Source organism: Perca fluviatilis, chromosome 17 (assembly GCF_010015445.1).
Source record: "Perca fluviatilis chromosome 17, GENO_Pfluv_1.0, whole genome shotgun sequence".
In the NCBI taxonomy this organism is placed as follows: Eukaryota; Metazoa; Chordata; class Actinopteri; order Perciformes; family Percidae; genus Perca; species Perca fluviatilis.
In genome coordinates this window covers 35,778,255-35,794,541 of record NC_053128.1, presented here as the reverse complement: position 1 = coordinate 35,794,541, position 16,287 = coordinate 35,778,255, and the positions used below count along the sequence as shown (strand labels likewise).

General features: G+C 37.8%; 1 protein-coding gene and 1 pseudogene across 2 annotated transcripts in view; both read left to right on the top strand.

Annotated features, from left to right (window-relative positions):
- The window catches only part of LOC120545297, a 10,823-nt pseudogene extending 5,619 nt beyond the window's left edge, over window positions 1-5,204 (top strand).
- Window positions 1-16,287, top strand: part of LOC120545322 (molybdopterin synthase catalytic subunit) — a 346,107-nt gene that overhangs the window by 241,382 nt on the left and 88,438 nt on the right. The window lies entirely within an intron of this gene.

Genomic DNA, 16,287 nt, shown 5'->3' with positions numbered 1-16,287 from the left:
ATCTGACGACTGTGAGATTGATATTAAAAGCCAAAGGCAGAAGGACGGGCCAGCGCGCGTCACTTGAAGTTCTCCATTAGGGTTAGGTTGGGGAGGGTTCAGAGGTTGGAGAGGGTTCAAAGGGTTAGGGTTAGGTTGGGGAGGGTTAGGTTTGGGTTAAAACCCAATGCCCGAGATGGCTGCTGCGAGGGGAACAGGCACAAGGGGACTGATGGTGTGATTAAAACACTTAAAAACCTCCTTAAAAAACCGAGTTTGGTTATATAAAAGAAGGCCAGATATTAAAGGCAGGTTAAAAGAACCACTGGACAGGACGGATAGCTGTATATACAACTTTAAATAAAAGGTCACTTCCACACCTGCCCTGGTCTCTTTGGAAGTTATGGAAGGATTATATATGAACCATGTTACATATTTATTAACTCTCCACATATCACACACACTAGATTAGTTATGAAGGATTATATATGAACCATGTTACATATTTATTAACTCTCCACATATCACACACACTAGATTAGTTATGGAAGGATTATATATGAACCATGTTACATATTTATTAACTCTCCACATATCACACACACTAGATTAGTTATGGAAGGATTATATATGAACCATGTTACATATTTATTAACTCTCCACATATCACACACACTAGATTAGTTTGATTGATTGATTGATTATCAGAGATAAAGTCTAAAGACAATCTGAGGTAGACCGACCCCGAGCTCTGAGGATGTGAAACGACGGTTTCTGCTCCGGTAGAAGACACAAATCTGTATGAAATCAACCTGGTTTAAAAAAACAAACCAAGTCATGGAAAATACTACACTACCCACAATCCTAAGCCTAACAGTGATGTCTCTGATTGGTCCAACTCAGGGTTACCATGGAAATGTTTATCGTACGGCTACAGTGAGCTTCTACCATCAAAGTCTCTGATAGTTACTGTAAACAGTCTTGGTCCTTTGACTTTTTTGCTGTTTTCAAAATGTCTTTTGCACCAAATCAAATGTTTTATGTTCCTGATTCCTCTCGTAGCTGGATGGCTCGGTTCCAGGGTTAAAACTCTATATATATATATATCAGCATTTAATCAAACATCAACAGAGATATTGAACAGAGGGAAATCACGTCCGGAGGCAGGGCCGTTCAGAAAATGGGCGGTCACTGTTGAGCTCTATACCGGTTATAGGGATCACACACATTCATAATTCTTCAAATCATAAACATTGATATTCACTGATCTGGTTCATTTTCAAACAGCACCAATAATGTATAAAGCAATAAACAACCTGCTACCTGGTTTTAAACCCTCTGATGTACAACAGGGGGCAAAAGTGACCCGAGAGAATGACTTTGTTTCATATCTCTGCATGTCATGCAAACTGACCCGAGCAAATTACTTTTATATATCTTTGCATATTATGCATTTATAACCCAATATTTAATGAATTCCTTATATAAGCAGTCCCTCCAGGATTTCGCTGCCTTTTTTTTAGATTGTTGCAGTCCAAAAAGCCTGATTTCGCGGGAGCTTTTGTAAAAAATTTTGATAAAAGTTGCGATGTATTTTGTATGTTTGTTGCAATGAAGTTGCAACAAACATTCAGAGTATAGTTCTTTAAAAATAAAATGGAAACATGTTTTGGGGAGAATAAAACTATCCTGGGCTGAGTTTTCCTAGTAACCTTACCAAAAAGGCTCAGGATGCTGCAAATGTTGGTATAATATGAAAATGGCTGGTGAATTTAAGACAAAAAATAATAATTTATTGAATGAATCAAATTTGAAAATATCTATCAGTGGCTTGTTGATCTTTACATTGTTAGTTAATTTCCTAACCTGGCCTGGGACTCACATTCATACAGTTTGATAAAGTACTGACTTTGACTTATCATTGCACTTACAATAACGAGCGTGGCTGTCCTCAATTTAGGTCATTGTGTCGTCTCATCTCCTTTTTCTCCTGCATCCACCGTGTGTGTGTGTGTGTCTGTGTGTGGGCCAACGTCAGTCGCGGAGGGAACGGAGCAGTAGCCCCACCCGCTGCAGAGAGCCGACAGCCAGGATTGAAATGGCAGCAACTTCAGCAACTTTTAAATCGTTAAAGTCTAGACAGAAAGTCTACAGTTATAAACCTGAAAATTAGCATAATATGTGGTGCAACAGCCTGTGTCACAGTGATTTGTCTCGTCTTACTACATCCTCCATGCGTTTCTGTCATTCTCCGCGTATGTTTAGCGGTGGCAAAGTGTTTGTCAATTGTCGATTTCCTTTTATGTTCGACAACAATATTGCACGTCTTGCAAAACAGTTTACCCCCGCTTTCGTAAAGAACATACTGTTTTTCACGGTCCTTTGCTGTTATTTTTGTAGGTAAATGTGAGACGTTGACAGCACACATGTCTGCTGCGTATGCTGCTGCATCTTCTGAACAAACAAGGAAGTGAGTTTGCTGACGTATGACGACGCTTTGCAGGAGACCGCGATGATTGGTCAAAGTTGCAGAAAAGTTGCTGTGATTGGTCAAAATTGCGAGTCGCACCAAAGTCGCGGTGATTGGTTGAATTCGCATGAATTGGCGCGATTGCGACATCGCAAAATCCTGGAGGGACTGTATAATTTATTAAAAGAAGCCGCACGAAATCTGGGAGCAGTAACACTGCCTCTAACGCTTCATTACCACAAAGACTGGCCCTGGGTGGCAGCCAACGGCAACTTTCACATTCCTCCTCCTCACCTCCCTCTGCTTTTCTTTTCCTCCATTCTACAATTCTTCTATTGAGTTGTGTAAGATCATTTTATTGTTTGAAAGATTATGTTTCGTGCATTTCCACCTTTAATCACCAGGACAGCATGAAGGGGGAGAGAGAGGGGGGGAGACATGTAGGAAACCTGCCGCAGGTCGGATTCAAACCCTCGGCCTCTGCATCGAAGGAATAATCCTCTCTATATGGGCACCAGCTCTACCAGCTAAGCTACCCGGGTGCCCAAAGATCATTTCATTTTTGAATAATACCCATTTTTGTATCACTACCACATTAATGCGCAACTAGTCTATATCGACGACATATATATGACATTCCACTTCCGCAGGAAATTCCAGATGAATCCAGACAGCTAGCTAGACTATCTGTCCAATCGGAGTTTTCTGTTGCACGACAGCAACTCCATCCGGAGCTAAGCTCTGCCCAAGATGATTGTGATTGGTTTAAAGAAATGCCAATAAACCAGAGCATGTTTTACTCCCATCTACGAATGCTGTGTTTACTAGAAAGACACAAAATACCTAAAATGACTAAAATGCCAATTATGTATTCTCAATGGAATTTGATAGGAAACTTTGATTTCTTTACATAAACTAAACAAACAAACTTATCTTATTGCGGACCACTACCTTTAGGTCAGTGGTTCCCAACCTTTTTTCCTTGTCGCCCCCCCTACTCATGTCTAAGAAAAGCTGAGCTTTAAATGGTTAAAATCATTCAGACAGTTAACCCAATGTCAGTGCGGCACCAGCAAAAATCAAGTTTTGTAGCAAAGGGCAGACTATATTGAACTGCATCTTGTTTTCTGCACAACAAGGACAGGGGTCTGTAGTTCATAACCACTTTCTAATTTAACAAATATAAATAGGTTTTCACAGTCTTCATGGAGTGCTGCTCGGTTGTCTGTAGAAAGTGTCTTTCTGGTGCTCTTCATGTCTAATATCTTTCTAATACATTTATCTTGTGTTGTTCTTTTACATAACTAAGATAGAGAAAACTTACATTATATTCCATTTAGTGCGCTACAAGAGTGAAATGACACCAAATGCACCATTTTATGGGAACGTACACAGAGCATGACAAAGATGACATAATTGTTTATTGTCGTGCAAACACTGTTGCCCTGGTCTTTGAACATCTGCAGACTGAATCTGACGCTATACAGTCACACCTGTTCATCTCAAACTGGTGTTAAATGCTGAAAAAAAACAAAGTTATGCTGTTTTCTAACAAAAAGAAGATGCCAGCAGTTCTCCCTTCGAGGAATAAACCTCTTTATACCAACGGAGCTACCCGACGCCCACATTCATACCTTTCTGAGGGGTTTTGGTTTCATCTAAACTCAATAGATTACATTATGACACATGATTACTACTATTACTGCTATTTTAACCAGTCTCTAATGTACCAATTCATGTTTTAAGCTCTGGTATTTACTTTTCTACAGGAACACCTCATCCAAATATGACAACATCCCCTACAAATATATTACCCATTCAGGATCTCCTGCTGTCTACCAGCTGATACCAAAGAAAGAGAAGATTGGAACTCTGACAAAAATTACTATTGGTGAAAAAACTCCAAACAAGGAAAACAAAACCATCTTACTTGTTGGTGAAACAGGAACAGGAAAATCTACTCTGGTCAACGCTCTGGTCAACTACGCCATGGGAGTGGAGTGGGAGGATGATGTCTGGTTTAAGATCGTAGAGGAGGAGAAGAGAAGTCAATCAGAAAGTCAGACATCAGATGTGATTGTTTATCAGATCTTTGGGTTTGAAGATAAATCTCTGCCCTACTCTCTGACCATCATCGATACTCCTGGATACGAAGACACCAGAGGGACCAAAGAAGATGACTTCATCAGTCAAAGATTATTTGACTTGTTCCAGTCAAAGGATGGAGTTCATGAGATTAATGCAGTGGGTCTGGTGATGAATGGGAGTGTGATTCGACTGAGTGACCGTCAGAGGTACATCTTTGATTCAGTGATCTCTCTGTTTGGAAAAGACATAGAGAAGAATATAGTCGCCCTCATCACACACTCAAATGGAAGAACACCTAAAATGTTCTACATGTTCTTGAGGCTGCGAAGATTAAATGTGCCAGAAATGAGAAGAATCAACCTGTTCACTTTCTGTTTCATAACTGCCAGAATGAAGACAGGATAGAGGATGCAGAAGACCTCAAAGATGTAGATAAAATATCAATGAAAGGAATGAATCAGTTCACAAACCTTCTGGTAAAAACTGAACCTCAGAGGTTGGAGACAACCGTAAATGTCCTGAAGGGGCGAATTAGCCTGACAGTCTGCATCCAAAACCTGAAAGAGAGAAATTAGTTGATTGATCTAAAGCAAAGAGAGATCCAACAGACTCAGGATGGTCTGAAGAAGTATGAACGAGAGATGAAGAACAATGAGAAGTTCAATCTAGATGTTGATGAGCCCTACAAAGATAAAGAACCTATTGATGGTGGGATGTGGGGGTTGGCGTTCTATGAAGGAGCTGTCTGCTGTACTGTCTGTAAGGAGAACTGTCACTTTCCTGGATGCACAATGGCCTGGGAACCAGAACACTGTGAGGTCATGAAAGATGGCCACTGCACTTCATGTACCAGGAAGTGTCCTGCATCAGCTCATGTGAAAGAAAACTGGAAGTATGTGACCAAGACAAGGAGAGTAAAAAAAAACTCTAGAAGATGTGAAAGCAAAGGATGAAAAGAATAAAGAGACTGAGAAGAAAGAGAGCCTTTTTGGTGATTCTTCAGAAAGAGAAGAGAACCCTTGAAGCAAACAAAACAGCTTTACTGTATGAAGCCTACCATCATGTTGTCAAACTGGAGGAGAACGCCCTGAATGATGTTTCACTGTCTACTTATGTCCACCTGGACCTCCTGATTGAGGAGATGGAGAAGAAACATGACACAGAGAAGGTCAACCGTCTAAAACAAATCAAGTCGAAGAGTAGTAGCAAGTCGAAAAGATGAAGGATTTCAGGCTGGGCTGCAGTACATGTATAGTGAACTATCTCAAATGTACAAAAGAAAGGAAAATGACTAGAGGGTTACCGAGGTCTAGACTGCTGACCCAAAGACATGTCCCAGTGTCCTGGAGTTACACCTGCTCATCACTGGAGCAAGGTGAACAGTTAAACTACAGGAGAAAGATCTCAAGTCCATCTGTGTGGTTAGTTAGTTTACTAAAACTGAACCAACTATGAGATCAACTAGTGCTTTGTCCTATTCTTCACATATATAAGGGGTTATTTATCATTACAGTATGGACAGTTTATATTAATGAAGTATGTGTGTGTCTGCTGAAATGTTTATTATTCTTTAAAAAATGTATTGTTTCATTCTTGTATGTATGGTAGTTTCCCATCAGTACATAGTTTAGTATTAATCTGGTGTTAAAGGTTCCTTTCATAAAATATTTAAGGAAGGAATTTAAGATGATTTTTTTGAAATGTTTAAAATCTGCTTTGATGTCATTTGTTCATTTTTAGATAATTTTAGGGCTTTTCTTGCCTTCATTAGAGAGAGAGAGACAGACAGAGAGAGTGTATCCATATTACACAGTTACACATAATGTTTCCTCAGCTTGTTAATCAGTTTGTCCAGATGATGTTTTCTTCTCTTGACTCAGACAGAAATATTCTGCTTTGTTGGAGCTGAAGCCAACTTTCACACTTTTGCACACTTTCATGGACTTTGATTTGATGTATATTATAATCAATATATGTGATTATATGTTATATACCCTGGTGTCTTCATGTATATTAATGACTAATGACTAGTTATAATATTTCAGAAGACCCTGGCCATATGGAAACATGTTGATCATTTCATGTTGTACTTTTATTTTTGATTTTGAGTGATTCAATGTATTTACAGATACAGATCAGAGGTTGTTTATGGATAATCACAGACTGTCAAAGTTTAGTCAGAATAATGCTATAAAATTGAATAAAACACCCAAAAGTCAATGATAATAATACTTTTGCTCACTTTGGTTGAAAGAAACCCTGATGTAGAAAGTTTAAAAAATTAAATTTGACCGAGGACAACAGGAGGGTTAATATATATCTAGTTATATTTATATCTTCATGTCAGGGACAAAGCAATGAAGAGAACAGGAGTTTTCACTGAAAGAGTTTTTTTTTTTATTAACCTTAAAAAATGCTAAACAATATTAACCAAGAACTTAATATCTGGGCTTTTTAAAAGATGTTAACAAAATATAACTATACTCAAAATAGCAACAACAAAACAGGATGTGAACTAAACAAACTGACCTGATTGAATCAGACACAAGGGGACATTCATGTCGGGCGCGTTCATGCCACCTCGGAATAACCGGCACCGACCCCGTGGTTACGTTGTTTTTCCGACTAGCAGCGTTCACATGGTCGGGATGCGTCTTCTTCTTCTGTTATATTGTTTTTTTATACATGGGCCTATGTATGAATGATTTTAAACATGTTATGTCTGTGCATGTTTCTTGGCAGAGGCGTTTGTCCTCAATAAACAGTTTATTGTCATTAACATATGTTCAGTTAACCAAAGTCGCCTCCATCAAACGTCAGTTGACATAACAACTTGTTGCATGACTGCCACCATCGGTTGGCCGTAGCCGAGAGCATCAGGTGGGTGGAAACATGGAGGCCACAATAACTAAAGATAACTGCTGTTTTCTTATACGAGCATCCAAACAGCACATGGCCAGGTGTTTGTTTGTGTTATCTGCAGGACAACCTGCAACCGAGACCACCCCTCCAACACAGCAGCACATGGTATGGTTGGATTAACAGGCCACAGGATTTAACAGTCCTTCACCTTTGGCCTTTCCTTTTCTCCACCAGGAAGGACCGGCCCTCCAGCATGGTAACAAAGAACAAAACATGATGATTAATATAACAACATGATGATTAATATAACACAACAATGGTTATTCGACCATACAATTTAAAATGTGTGCACTCCATTTAAACAGTGTAAGGCTCAAAGTAAATAAATATGTAGATTAATAATCAAATGACCAGTGTACTGTAGACTATTTGCTTCCAGTGAGTATGAATAGTTTTAAATGTGTTGGACTGTAAACTAACCTGTGTACTAAACAGAATAGGGGGACATTGTGTACAGTGTTACCATTGCTGGCTGTTGTTACCATGGGAACCTGTTGGCCATCACACTGTAAAAAGTAGTTAAATGTTGGTCTGTCTTTGTTCATCTTAGCTGTGGGTCTGGTTCTGGATGGAGGTTACATTGACAGCAACCAAAAACCAGAGTCAGATTTCTTGTATTTGTTCACATACTATAAAGATATTCAGAACTTATATGATCGGTAAATTATCCAGAAGAGTTAAATGTTTATATATTGAACAACATTGAGAATGTCAGAAAGAAAAGCTTTTCAAATATAAATTTGGGGAAATGTTTGGTTCAGTCTCATTCAGAGCATGGTAGACAGTCCTGAATGTTGACACAGAAAAGCTCTTTATTGGAGGTGAGGAAGATACCAGACGTTCATTTAACTAAACTACCATCATAGTCTTCATCACTGAAATCTTTTCCCTTATAAAACTGGAAGAAACGGTTTGAAAACATTTCTGATAAAACATAAATCTTACCTTTGTGGTGTCTGTTAAAGTTTGTTTTTGATAGAAATAAAAAGTTGCTGTTTTCGTTCTTCTGATTTTCAACATTATGTCAACTATAACAGTGAAGAAAACTACAAGAAATTAGCATCGTTTCTTCTTTGCATCTGAGCTCAGAAAAACAAGTGCCTCTGTTTCTCGCAGGAGTTCCTCATCAATTGAGGCCTTCTTCATCAGCTGGGGTAGGACTAAACACACACACACACACACACACAGACAGACAGACAGACAGACAGACAGACAGAGACACAGATGAATCTCTCCATAACTCCTGTAAACACAACACCTGACATAAAATCCCCTTTTAAAGTTTATACGTTTACAAACAATCTTGCAAACAATCAGTTTCTTATTTCCACATGAGCAGTTAGAGAAATGTGATGAGATGATGTAGACGGACAGATGGATGCTAGAGATACAGCTCTTTATGGGAGCAAGGTGTTATACCTGATTCAAACAGACTGGTGGAAAACCTACATTGCCCCGACATGGCATGTATATGTCACACACTATACAGATTCTATATATCACAGATATTTAAAACTCTGTGTATCATTTTTAGCCCATATAATACAAAAATACATCATACATACAGATACAGTCACTCTTCCCCGGTCAGTTTCATGCTAAACATATTTAAAGGGCCACACACGTTTATACTTTTGTAAGCTTTTACTTAAAATAAAAAAATGCTGAACATGACCACTATTACTTCTAGCAAAACATATCTCAAGGTAAGTAAGTAAGTAAGTAAATCTCAAGGTAATGATCATGTCCCCCTAGTTAACTAAATCTAGATGAATACACCTAGCTAAATAATCCTAGCTAACTACTTCAGGCTTACAATCACTGAAGGGCTACCTGTACAATCTAAAAACATGCAGGTCAACTGGTGTTTTGGTACAAGTGAGACTATTTACTGTGTTCACGAGAACGCTGCATTTGAATGAAACTAAGATGGAATCCATGATTTCAAAGATAAAAGTTCACAAAGATGTATTTTGATGCTTAACTTACCTTCTAATTGTTCTTTTCTTGTCAGTCATAAACAGTGTTGGGGAGTAACGGAATACATGTAACGGCGTTACGTATTCAGAATACAAATTATGAGTAACTGTATTCCGTTACAGTTACAATTTAAATAGTTGGTATTTAGAATACAGTTACATTGTTAAAATCAATGGATTACATGACGATACTTCTCTGTTTCACGAGTTTATTCACTCTGAATAAATTAAGGCAACTTAATGCATTTTCCAGAAGCCCCGATATGAAATAGAAAAAAATAGCTATTTTCGTGATCAGTCACAATGGAGTCGGAACCGGCACGACAGCGCCAGGACAGGAATAAGTTTCTATCTTGGAAATTCAAACAGCATTTCACATTAAAGAACGAACAGGGAGAATGAAATATAGCTATGTGCCGTGCAGCCTCTGCTTGCCAGAAACCAGCCTCCTTTCAGCGTCCAAATTACTCCACCTCCAACCTGAAGAAGCATCTTAAAGTAAGTTATTATTTTAATTAGCCAGGTGTAGTCGTCTGCTGTAGTTTTACTGGTCACCTTGCTATTTTAACATTGACGTGGGACTTTACATTCTACTAGGTGCTGATTTACTAGCTATTTACTAGCGCAGTTAGATTTTTGTAGTATGCAGTTCGGGACTACCAATACAATAATCTATCTGCTTGTTCAGGTACACATTCAGCTAGTTGGAATAAAAAGAACACACCATAATATGCCTGTTTAGTAAGCTGGATGTGATAGCCGCATTCATAGACTTATAAAACGCAATTCAATGTAGAAGTAATCCTGAAGTAATCCAAGTATTCAGAATACGTTACTCAGATTGAGTAACGTAACGGAATACGTTACAAATTACATTTGTGGGCATGTATTCTGTATTCTGTAACGAAATAGGTTTTGAAAGTATCCTTCCCAACACTGGTCATAAAGCATCAGTGTTAAACACTTGAATGCAAACGCATGACATGGTGTGCTTGGTATTGCGAGCATACAAAGAAGGAAGTGGGGAATATTATAATAAATCACCTGGTATGATATTTTTTTCAAAATCTAACCAATCTAAGCGAGACGAGTTAAATGATGAGAATGAGAAAAAAACAATGCAATTACCTTTTCCACTTGGTTACATGTCATAACGTATTGAAATTATTAAGTAATTATTAAGTAAGTTGTTTTCTCCATTTGTTCAAGTTTTAGCATAACCTTGTTTTGTGTGAAGCGACATATTGATAGTTTCATGATACATGACATTTTATTACTTAGCTTTGTTGATTTTGTTTTTGTATTGGTTGAATTTGATTTAACTTTAAACTAAATTAAATTAAGTTATATAACTGGGAAGTTTCCTGTTTGTTTTTTTCTGTAAAAATATGATTTCTGTTCTGTTATCTAGTTGATGTGTTTAAACAAAAAAAAAGTCATTCATATATTTAGTATGACATACATACATAAGAACATAAGTTTAGGTATTCTCTTTAAATAAGTTCTGTGTTCTGTGTGTGTGTGTGTCTCAGCAGTCAATCATAAACCCCCATCCAACTGTCTGGTTTTCCTGAGTGAACTGACCCCTGAAGCCGTACTGACTACACTCAAATAATAACACCTAGTTAGGTACCTCTAGCTTACTATATTTATCTCACTAACAAAACTAAATACTCATGTTAACTCTAATTGTCATCACCAACTCAACCTGACCAGCTCTAGCTCACTTTACAAGATGTCTAAATGCCAAAATAATTTCACCTGGCTAACAGTCATACTACTTCTAGCTTAACACCCGACTACCTCAATTTAAAGCAAACTTTCCCTGAGCTCATGACACCTGGATAAGTATATCTAACTAAAACCTGGATAAATACATCTAGCTAATCACACCTGGATAAATACATCTAGCTAATCACACATGGATAAATACATCTAGCTAATCACACCTGGATAAATATGCTGTGTTACACTATTAAAGAAGCATGCAGATAAACTGGTTTATTAAATCAGGTAAGTGATCAGTTTCTGAAAATGTCCAAGTTAACAAATTGTGACATATGTTGATGCTGAACTTACCGTTTTAATTTTCCATACCTTAATTTTGTTATCAGTGGCACAGTATCAGTGTTCTCGTGACTTAAATTTCTCAAATGCATTTTTTGTGGTCGTCATTCATTGTTGAAAATACGACCAAATAACCTTCAAGTGAATGCAACATGTGTCTCAACATTTCAAAAACACACAAGTGGAGAACAATTTGAACTTACCTTTTGTAGTTAGTTTCATGTTTTAATATATCAATAGTGTTGAGTTGTTACTGTGATAGTTGTTTTATTGAATGTCTTGTTTTTTGTGGATTTCATTTGTAAAATGTTAAGTTTATTTTTGTTGTTTTGAATGTGCATTGGGATCTTCTTTTCTGTTAGTGTTATATTTTCTGTTTTTTAAATTTTTTACTGATTTGATTATTTTGTCTATTTTGTTAACTTGGTTTATGAAATCAGTTTTATATTTTTCTTTTGTATTCATGAGGAATCAGGTGTGTGTGTGTGTGTGTGTGTGTGTGTGTGTGTGTGTGTGTGTGTGTGTGTGTGTGTGTGTGCGTGTGTGCGTCATAATTATGTCTGATTAAAAGCTGCCTTGTTATCATCAGTGAACTGACCCATCAAGCCTAACTAAACCTCAAATAATAACACCTAGCTAAGTACATCTAGCTAACTACATTTATCTCACTAACTAAGCTCACTAGCTAACTAACACCTGGATAAATACATCTAGCTAACACCTGGATAAATACAGCTAACAACACCTGGATAAATACATCTAGCTAACAACACCTGGATAAATACATCTAGCTAACAACACCTGGATAAATATATCTAGCTAACACCTGGATAAATACATCTAGCTAACAACACCTGGATAAATACATCTAACTAACACCTGGATAAATACATCTAGCTAACAACACCTGGATAAATACATCTAACTAACACCTGGATAAATACATCTAGCTAACAACACCTGTGAATACATTTATACCCGTAATTTACACCTGGATAAATACATCCTAAACACCTGGATAAATACATCTAGCTAACAACACCTGGATAAATACATCTAACTAACACCTGGATAAATACATCTAGCTAACAACCCGATAAATATCTAACTAACACCTGGATAATATATAGCTAACAACACCTGGATAAATACATCACTAACAACACCTGGATAACATCTACTAACACTGTAATACATCCACCTGATAAATACATCTACTAACAACACCTGGATAACATCTAACAACCGGTAAATTAACAACCTGGATAAATACATCTACTAACACCTGGATAAATATATCTACTAACAACACCTGTAATAAATCTTACAACACCTGGATAAATACATCTAACTAACACCTGGATAAATACATCTAGCTAACAACACCTGGATAAATAAATCTAACTAACACCTGGATAAATACATCTAGCTAACTAGCCTAGGATTAAAATCACTGCTTTGCTACAATCTTAATTCAGCTAGTTACTGGTCATTGTTCAGCCGGGTCAATTCAAGCTTAATGAACGACTGTTTGTTTTAAACTGTATGTTGACATTGTGAACAGACTCATGAAGCCAAGCTAACTGAATTCAAATGACACCTAGCTAACTACAACACTTACCTCACTAACAAAGCTAAATGCTCGCGTTAACTTTAACTATCTTCACCAAGTCAAACTGACAAGCTAACTTTACAAAACCTTGTCTAAACACCTAGATAGTTTCTCCTGGCTTACAACCATACTACTTCTAGTTAAACACCCACCTAATTCAATTCAATGTTCAATTTCCCCTAGCTAACAAAACCTGGATAAAGGCATCTAGCTTACTAGCCCAAGCTAACTACCCCAGGCTTACAATCAATGCAGTGCTACAATATAAAATAACATGCAGGTGAACTTGTGTATTGGTACAAGTGGGACTGTGTTTCAAGTGAAGGCAACATGTGTCTCAACAATTAAAAAAAGTGGAGAACAATTTACCTTTTGCAGTTTGTGTCATGGTATAATAATATATATAATCAATTAGGGCTGTAACGGTATTCGCCCCGAAACGCTGTCGAGGAAGGTCTGGCAATGTGAGACATTGATCAGCTGATGTCGGATTTATTCGTGAAATACACTTGAAACATTTTATCTGCTGACAACACTTGGATAAATACATCTAGCTTACTAGCTCTAGTTAAAAACAGTAGGTAAACTGGTATATTGGTACAAGTGGGACTGTGTTTACTGTGTTTCAAGTGAAGGCAACATGGTGTTTCAACATAAATTTTCAAAATCACACAAGTAGAGAACAATTTGAACTTACCTTTTGCAGTTTGTGTCATGTTAAAATGCATCTATTAGGGCTGTAACGATATTCGTCCTGAAACCTTTCGGTACAGGATGTTGGGTATAGATTCACACCGGGACAAAGTTTATACTTAATTCTATATATCTCTGCAGATATGCGGTGTATTTATCTAAGTGTCATTAGCTACAATTGTGGTCGCCTATCTAAACTTACCTTTCACTTCTTTCTTTTGTTTTGTTGTCGGTCGCCCAGCATCAGTGTTCTCGAAACTTAAACATCTCAAATGCATATTGTGCGCTCGACATTCAATTTTAAAAATCAACCACAAAACCTTCAAGTGAAGGTAACACGTGTCTCAACGTTTCAAAATCACACAAGTAGAAAAGAATTATAACTTACCTTTTGTACCTTTGTGTCATGTTAAAATATATCAATAGTATTGAGTTGTTGTTTTTTTATACTATATTTAATAAGAATGCCTATGTTTTGTCTATTTTGTTAACTTGGTTTATGAAATATGTTTTGTATTTTGTTGACATTAGAGAGATTTCAGTTTTGTAGACTTTCTGTAAAATTTGTTTTTTGTCATGTTAATGTCAATTTTAATGTTTATACTTAAGATGTACAGTATGTATGAAAAATATTTAGTATTAGTACATGAATCAGTTTTCAAACATTTGTGTGTGTGTGTGTGTGTGTGTGTGTGCATGTGTCAGCAGTCAGTAATAACAATGTAAACTCCAACCAGTTCTCATTCCGAACTCGTAAAATAAGTTTTAGGGCAGTGTCCTAGGCACCCTTCGGCGTATTTGTGTAACGTACTGGGGAGGTACTGGTATGTAAGGGGAAAGTGCTGCGTAAGGACGGTGGTTGGGGTGGCAGATGGGTAAAACAACAGACTTTCACTCAGGAGGCTCGGGTTCTTGCCCCGGCGTGTTTCCCGGCTTTTGAGGCGTCCTTTCCTGGTTGTTTTTCTCCTAAACCCAACCTCCGCGATTCCGTTATTGTCACGCTTCACCCGTCCCGACCAAGCGCGTCAAAAGGGACGAAAAAGGGACGGCAATAGTGGCGACCAAGCACGTTTACATGAGACGCTTAAGGAGACTTTTAACATAAAATAAAGAGAAAGAGAAAGGCTCCTGGCCGAACGTCCTTATTTTACGAGTTGGTAAAAGTGGGACTGTGTTTACTGTGTTTCAAGTGAAGGCAGCATGTGTCTCAACATTTCAAAATCAAACAAGTGAACAATTTGAACTTACCTTTTGTCGTTTGTGTCATGTTACAATTCATCAACTAGGGCTGTAACGATATTCGTCCTGAAACCTTTCGGTACAGGATGTTCGGTATAAATTCACACCAAGACAAAGTACTACCTAATACTATATATCTCTGTTATCTATTAGTTTTGAGTGCGGTCGCATATCTAAATTTACCTTTGACTTTCTTTTGTTGTCGGTCGTGCAGCATCAGTGTTCTTGTGCAGGGCTAGACTGGGACAAAAAATTGCCCTGGCATTTTTGGCCCAGGCGGCCCACACCCACCATGATTGGTCAGACACATTCCCACAGACAGTCCTCTGAAAATATGCATTCATTCTTAGAGTTATGATTTGTTTATTTATGGTATTTTTATTATTGATATTTGATATTGTATTGCCATTATTGTTATTATTACTATTTAGCTTAATATTGGCTTAGCAACTTTAAAAACAGTTTACTGTTAATTTTAACTATTGTAAGATTCATATTTTCTGTGTCAAGTGTCTGCTAAATACAATAACCATAACTATAACCCTTCCCAAAAGCTACAATAAAGAGTAGTATATGCCCTGGACAAGAGCACCAATACAAGAGAAGCTAATTAAGCCATTCAAGGAACACTGATGCCTGTATCAACACTGATTTTATAGATCACACAGACTTTTCAGCTACCCAACAGGCTAACCGTTAGCATTTTCAATGTAAGCTTAAACAGAGGTTACCTGACAGCCACTAACTTTAATGTTACAGACAAACTGCTTGTTGTCGTTATGACGTGACACACACACACACACACACACACACACACACACACACACACACACACACACACACACACACACACACACTCACACACACACAAACACACACACACACACACACAGCCTCCCTCCCTGTGAGTCCCTGTTAATTTGCCTACTCCTTACCACATCGTCATCTACTCTCTCTTCCATCTTTCCCTGTCATGGTCACTCTCCTCCACCTCCTCCTCTTCTTCCCTGTCATGATGCTGTTTCTGCTTCTCTGTATAGCCAGCCACCTCTCCTCCTCCTCCTCCTCCTCCTCCTCTTCCTCTTCTTCCCTGTCATGATGTTTCTGCTTCTCTGTATAGCCAGCCTCTCCTCCTTCCTCTCGTCAGGTAATGCTGATGTTGAAGCAGCTACTGCAGCCCCACACATGTCAGAAATTTGGGCACATTTTGAGGAATCCGCCTATAGATTCTTAATCTT